This window comes from Microtus pennsylvanicus, chromosome 13 (assembly GCF_037038515.1).
Source record: "Microtus pennsylvanicus isolate mMicPen1 chromosome 13, mMicPen1.hap1, whole genome shotgun sequence".
Classification (NCBI taxonomy): Eukaryota; Metazoa; Chordata; class Mammalia; order Rodentia; family Cricetidae; genus Microtus; species Microtus pennsylvanicus.
This window is the reverse complement of record NC_134591.1, coordinates 14,067,729-14,073,783: the sequence shown is the minus strand read 5'-3', so window position 1 is coordinate 14,073,783 and position 6,055 is coordinate 14,067,729. Positions and strand designations below refer to the sequence as shown.

Here is a 6,055-nt window from a genome sequence, read left to right as displayed (position 1 = left end):
TCATCATAAACATATAAATTAAAGTTGTAAGAGAAAACATACTCTTTTGGGTAACTAGTATCAGAAGATGAATGTTAAAAGAAATGAGCAATATGCACAGGAAGGAGAAACCTTGTAAACTTCGAAAGGGTATGTGATGTGGGACTCCCCTCTGTATGCTGTGAATACCATTGGTTATTAAAGGAATGTTTGGACCTATAGCAGGGCATAACAGAGCTAGGCAGGGGAAACTAAACTGAATGCTGGGAGAAAGAAAGCAGGGTCTTTTATGAAGCAGGAAGCCCAAAAGATCATCTTCAGCAGTCATTTTCTGTGGGTCCTGCATGTCCATTTCAAACAGCATACAATCAAGCAGCCCAGGCAAGAGCAGTTTTTTGCCCAAATGGTTAGCAAACTTCATAAGCAGCCTCTTTAATGCCTGTCATCCTCTTGAAGTAGATTGGTGCTGCCAGGAGCAGATGTATCTCATTGTCATGAAAAGTTTTATGTTCTTAAAACATTTTAAATGCTATATTCTGTAGTCTTTGAAAGGTTTAAAGAATATCTGTCTGAAGTACATCTCTGTACATCTAGAAAATCTAACCAAGATGACTATAAGCTTGACTATTATAGACAATTATTTATTAACCTATATTTCCCAATTATACATTTTCAAATGAGCTGCACAAGTACAGTACCTTAATCAAGAGCAGAAATATATATATATATATATATATATATAGATATAGATATAGATATAGATATAGATATATATCAGAATTGACCTTAAATTTGTATCAATAAACCAATATCCATAGGAATTCAAATCTCTATAGCAGGTATGTAAATCAGTAAAGTCATTATAGAAAACAGCATAGAGAGTCCTCTAAAATTTATGAGTATTGAATTTCCACAAAGAAACACTGTTTATCTGGATTAACTATACATATATATAATTTTTATTTTATGTATATGGGTGTTTACCTGCAAGTATTTCTATGTGACACACTTACTTCTGGAGGGCAGAAGAAAACATTACATCAATTAATAGTTTGTAAGGAACCAGATGGGTACGGGAATTAAATCTGGGGCCCTCTAGAAGAGGTTTTAACCATTAAACCAGCCATTCAGCTCATATTACCTACTGTATTAGTTAGAGTTTCTATTGCTGTGAAGAGACACCAAGACACAGGAACTCTTTTAAGGGAAAACATTTGATGGGGAGGTTTACAGTTTCAGAGGTTTAGTCCATTATCATCATTGTGGGACATAATAACTTGAAAGCAAACATAATTCTAGAGCTGAGAATCCTACATCTTGATTGGCAGGGCAATAGGAAGTAAACTGTCTCACTAGCTTGAACATGTGTGAGACATCAAAGCCCACTTCCACTGTAACACACTTTCTCTGACAACACCAAATCTATTTCAAAATGGCCAACCCCTCTATAAATGTCATTTTCTTTAGACCTCATTTTCTTTTAAATTACCACATTCTACTCTCTGGGACCCAAGACTTGAAGCCATATCATAATGAAAAAATTGCATTCATTCCAACTTCAAAGATATCCATAGTCTATAACAATCTCAAAATTATTTAAGAGTCTAAAATTCAAAGTATCTTCTGAAATTCTTGCCATTTCTTAAATATAATCTGCTATGAAATCAAAATGTAAAAAAAAAGATAACATACTTTCAACATATAATGGAACAGAATATAACTACTATTCCAAAATGCAGGGGAGGGAGCATAACAAGGAAATACTGGATGAGAACAAGACCTAAAACCAACTGGCCAAACTCCAAACCTTTCATATCCATGTCTAATGTCAAAATGTTGTTCATATCTCCAACCCCTGTCATCTTTGTTGACTGCAATATACTTCTTTCTCTTGGGCTATTCCCACTCCCTGTTAGCACTTTTCTTGGGAGGTGTCTTACAGCACTGGAATCTCCAACATTTGTGGGTATACAATACAATTCAGTCTTCAACTTCACAGCTTCACTCAATGGCCTCTCTAGGTTACTATTCAGGCAAAGCGTTGACTAATGCCTTCCTTCAATGGCTTAGTTGAAGGGAATCTAGGTTGTTTCCAGGTATTGTCTATTACAAATAATACTATAATGAACATAGTTGAGCAAATGTCTTTGTGGTATGATTGAGCATTCTTTGGGTATATGTCCAAAAATGGTATTGCTTGGTCTAGAGGCAGATTGATTCCTATTTTTCTGAGAAAGAGCCATATTGACTTTCAAAGCCATTGTATTAGTTTATATTCCCACCAGCAACAGAGGAGTGTTCCCCATATTCCACATCTTCTTCAACATGAACTGTCATCATGATTTTTTTATCTTGGCCATTCTAACAGGTGTAAGATTGTATCTCAAAGATATTTTGATTTGCATGTCTCTGATGGCTAAGAAGTTGAACATTTTTTCCAGTGCCTTTGGTCATTGAGATTCCTCTGCTGAGAGTTCTTTGTTTAGGTCTATATCCCAATTTTTACTGGATTATTTGTTCTTTTGTTGTCTATTTCTATGGTTCGTTGTATATTTTGGAGATCAGTCATCTGTCAGATGTGGAGTTGGTGAAGGTCTTTTCCCATTCTGTACACTGAAATTTATTCTTTTTGATCATGTCCTTTGCTTGAGAGAAATTTTTCAGTTTTAGCAGGTCCCATCTATTAGTTGTTGTTTTCAGTGTCTGTGCTACTGGTGTTATATTTAGAAAATGGTCTCCTGTGCTCATGCATTCAAGGATGATTCCAAGTTTCTTTTCTAGGAGGTTCAGTGTGGTTGGTTTTTTATTGAGGTCTTTGATCCATTTGGACTTGAGTTTTGTGCATGGTGAGAGATATGAATTTATTTGCATTCCTCTACATGGTTAGGCCTTTCACAGCACTATCCCAGTCCCTAGTAACAAGTTCTGTCTTAGGGTTTCTATTGCACTGAGGAAACACCATCAACATTCCAACTCTTATAAAGGAAAAACATTTAATTGGGTGGTGATGTGAGAAGTCTTTCTGTATATGTGTTGTGGGCTAACCAAAGATATAATAGCTAGCTAGCAATATGCTTAAGCTATTGGCCAAACAGCATTGCAAATAATATAGCACAGAAAGTGTATTTTAAGCAACTTTCAAAAGTCTAGAATCCTTCTAATTCATGCAAAGTTATTCTGCATCATTGGAGCACCCACCTTCAGCCTACTGGCCCGATAATATCTGTCAGACTTTCCCATGGAGCAGGAAGTTTCAAAAACAGTTCCACCTATATTGGCAGTTTGTCAGTCACTTTCTTCTGTGTCTTGCAGAATGTTTGACAGACTCTTTCATGAAGCAGGAACCCCAAAGGACTGTCTCACCTTCTTTAGGCAGCTTTAGCAGTCATTTTTTTCTGTGGGTCCTGCATGTCCAGTTCATGCAGCATAACCTCAAGCAGTTCGGCCAAGAGCTGTTTCTTGCCCAAATGGCTAACAGACTCCATAAGGAGCCTGTTCAATGCCCATCATCCTCTTAGAGTAGATTGGTGCTGCCAGAATGAGATGTGTCTCATGTCTTAAAGAGTTCTTAAATCATTTTAAATACCATATTCTGAAGGTCTCTGAAAGATTTAAAGAATACCTATCTTGTTGAAATAAAACTCTATATATCTAGAAAACCTAACTAACATGACTATAAGATTTACTATTACAGATGACCTTCCATTAACCTACAAATTTTAATTATACATTACATTTTTAAATGAACTGCACAAACACAATACCTTAATCAAGAGCATATATATATATATATATATATATATATATATATATATATATATGAATAACAAAATTGACCTTCAATTTTTACCAATGCAAAGTATCCATGTCTATAGCATATCCCCCTTTTAACATAAACAAAGATTTATAAACAATATTTGGGAATTTGGGCGTAGTTCTTTCCAAACTGCTTTTTGCTTTTTGTTTGGTAAAGTAATTTTTGGGGGTGTTTATGGTAACCTTTCGGGAGGTCTTGATTCATGAAAGCACATTAATCTGGAAATATTCTACGGGTGGAAACAAAAGAAGAACCTCTTCTCCAAAGCAACAAATTCTTAGACCCAAATTCTGAAGTCAAGATATCTTTAGAAAATATATGTTGATTTAGCTTAGCAGCCCATACAGTGAAATGTCTCTCTGTACTTAGCTCCTTCACAGTCAAAGAGTTCAAAGAAAACACAATAATATACATAATCTTGACTCTATGTATATTCTATCTTTACATTTTTCTTACTCTATTACTTTCCCTATAAGTTTAATATTTATTTTATTATCTTTACTCTTTTAATCTATTACAATTTGCACTCTTATTATATTACATTTACTGTCTCTTTATTCTTTTCCTTCTCCCAAGTTACGTACATTTTTCAAAGACACTATGTTTTTCAGAGGTCTTTTATGCCAGAATCTGTCCTATTATGTATCTGTAATTCTTTTCTGTCCCTGAGAACTTTTAAAATGTTAAGCGGCTTGGTCTCAGTGGCCCTGGGTGCTGGCTCCACATCTTTCTGCCTTTCAAAATGGCTGAGGTACCATTACTGTCAGGCAGGAGCTGCACTCAGCACTTTAACTCTGAGAAGGAGTGTACAATTCATAAACCCTTTTTTTATCTGAGTAATAGCTAAATCTGCAATGCAGCACACTGTGGCCTGGAAATGGCTTCGTGTATGGTGGCGGGAATCTGCCCTACTCTCTTGCCTGTGAACTCCTAGCAAACCTGATCCCATTGCCTTCCCAGGAAGGGCTAGGGGGTGGTGCTGAGCTGCAAGCATGGTTTCAACCACTTTCCTCCTAACCCCAAGCCGGCATACAAGCACCCAGGCCCACAAACTCCAATCAAGTCCTCCATAGCTGAACCTCCCAAACCCTTTGTGCTGGGGAACCAGAAAGCTGCTGAAACTGTGATTTTTTTTTTTTTTTTGAAGACCTCTCTTAAAGGGGCCATGGCCATCAAAGAGAGCCTGTACAGACAAAAAAAAAAAAAAAAATTGCAACTAACCTTTGTTTTTTAGTGTTTAGACTTCCTTTCCAAGCCCTCTCAGGTTCTTTGGTTGGTTGGTTTTTGTTTTGTTTTGTTTTGTTTTTGAATGAGGCAATTTATTAACCCAGCATCCTTTGTTCTAATACTTCTTGTTGGCAGCTGCCACCTGTCTGGCAATCCTGTTCAGATCTCTCTGTCCCTGAGGTGTTAGCTTGAGGCCCCCATCTTGGGCCTTTTACACTATTTTCAGCCCCTCCAGGGCTTGGAGAATGCGACTGGCCACACTCTTGGAGCCTCTGCTGAAGTGGCTGGGCCTGAAACCTTTTCTCTGCCGTTCTCCATAGATCTTGGTCATAGAGCCAACCCCGGCACCATCACGCAGGTACAGGTGCCGTGCTGTCGAAGCAGCTTGTGTGTAGAACCAGTTCTCATCATAGGGGGCAAACTCTTTATGTTTGGCTAGCTTGACTGTGTCCACCCATTCGGGAACTTTCAGCTTCCTGGACTTTTTGAAGAAGGCTGCCAGAACTCTGACAAACTCCTGGTGGTTATCGTCTTTTACAGTAACTCCAGGCATGGTGCGGCCTCTGCGCTGCTAGCCAGGGGAAAGGGCTCCTCTCAGGTTTTATGTGGATTTATCTAGCACACGTTGGAGAACCAATTTGTAGTAGGAAGTCATTTGTTCGTTACTGGCTGCCCAGAATGGAAATAATCATGCAGAAACTATATTATTTGCAATGCTGTTTGGCCAATAGCTTGAGCATATTGCTAGCTAGCTAGCTATTATATCTTTGGTTAGCCCATTTCTATTATTTTATATTTTACTAGGAGGGTTGTGGCCTACCAGCAAGTTTTAGCTGGCAGCTCACATCTTTCCCTTCTAGGGGCTGTCTTAAATTCTCTCTCCCCATTTTCTTTTAATGTCCTCTTAGGTTTTTAAGTGGATTTAGTGCATAACGTTGGGCACCACTCTGTAGTGGTGGAAGCAGAGGGGCTGTTTCCTGCCACCCGGCTAGCTGTACCCGAAATAACTACATGAAAACTGTATTCTTTTGA

At 37.9% G+C, this 6,055-nt stretch overlaps 1 pseudogene; it reads right to left on the bottom strand.

Moving 5' to 3' along the window:
* Positions 1 to 5,138: 5,138 nt before the first annotated feature.
* On the bottom strand, positions 5,139 to 5,576 carry LOC142834295 (small ribosomal subunit protein eS19 pseudogene; annotated as a pseudogene).
* Positions 5,577 to 6,055: the final 479 nt, after the last annotated feature.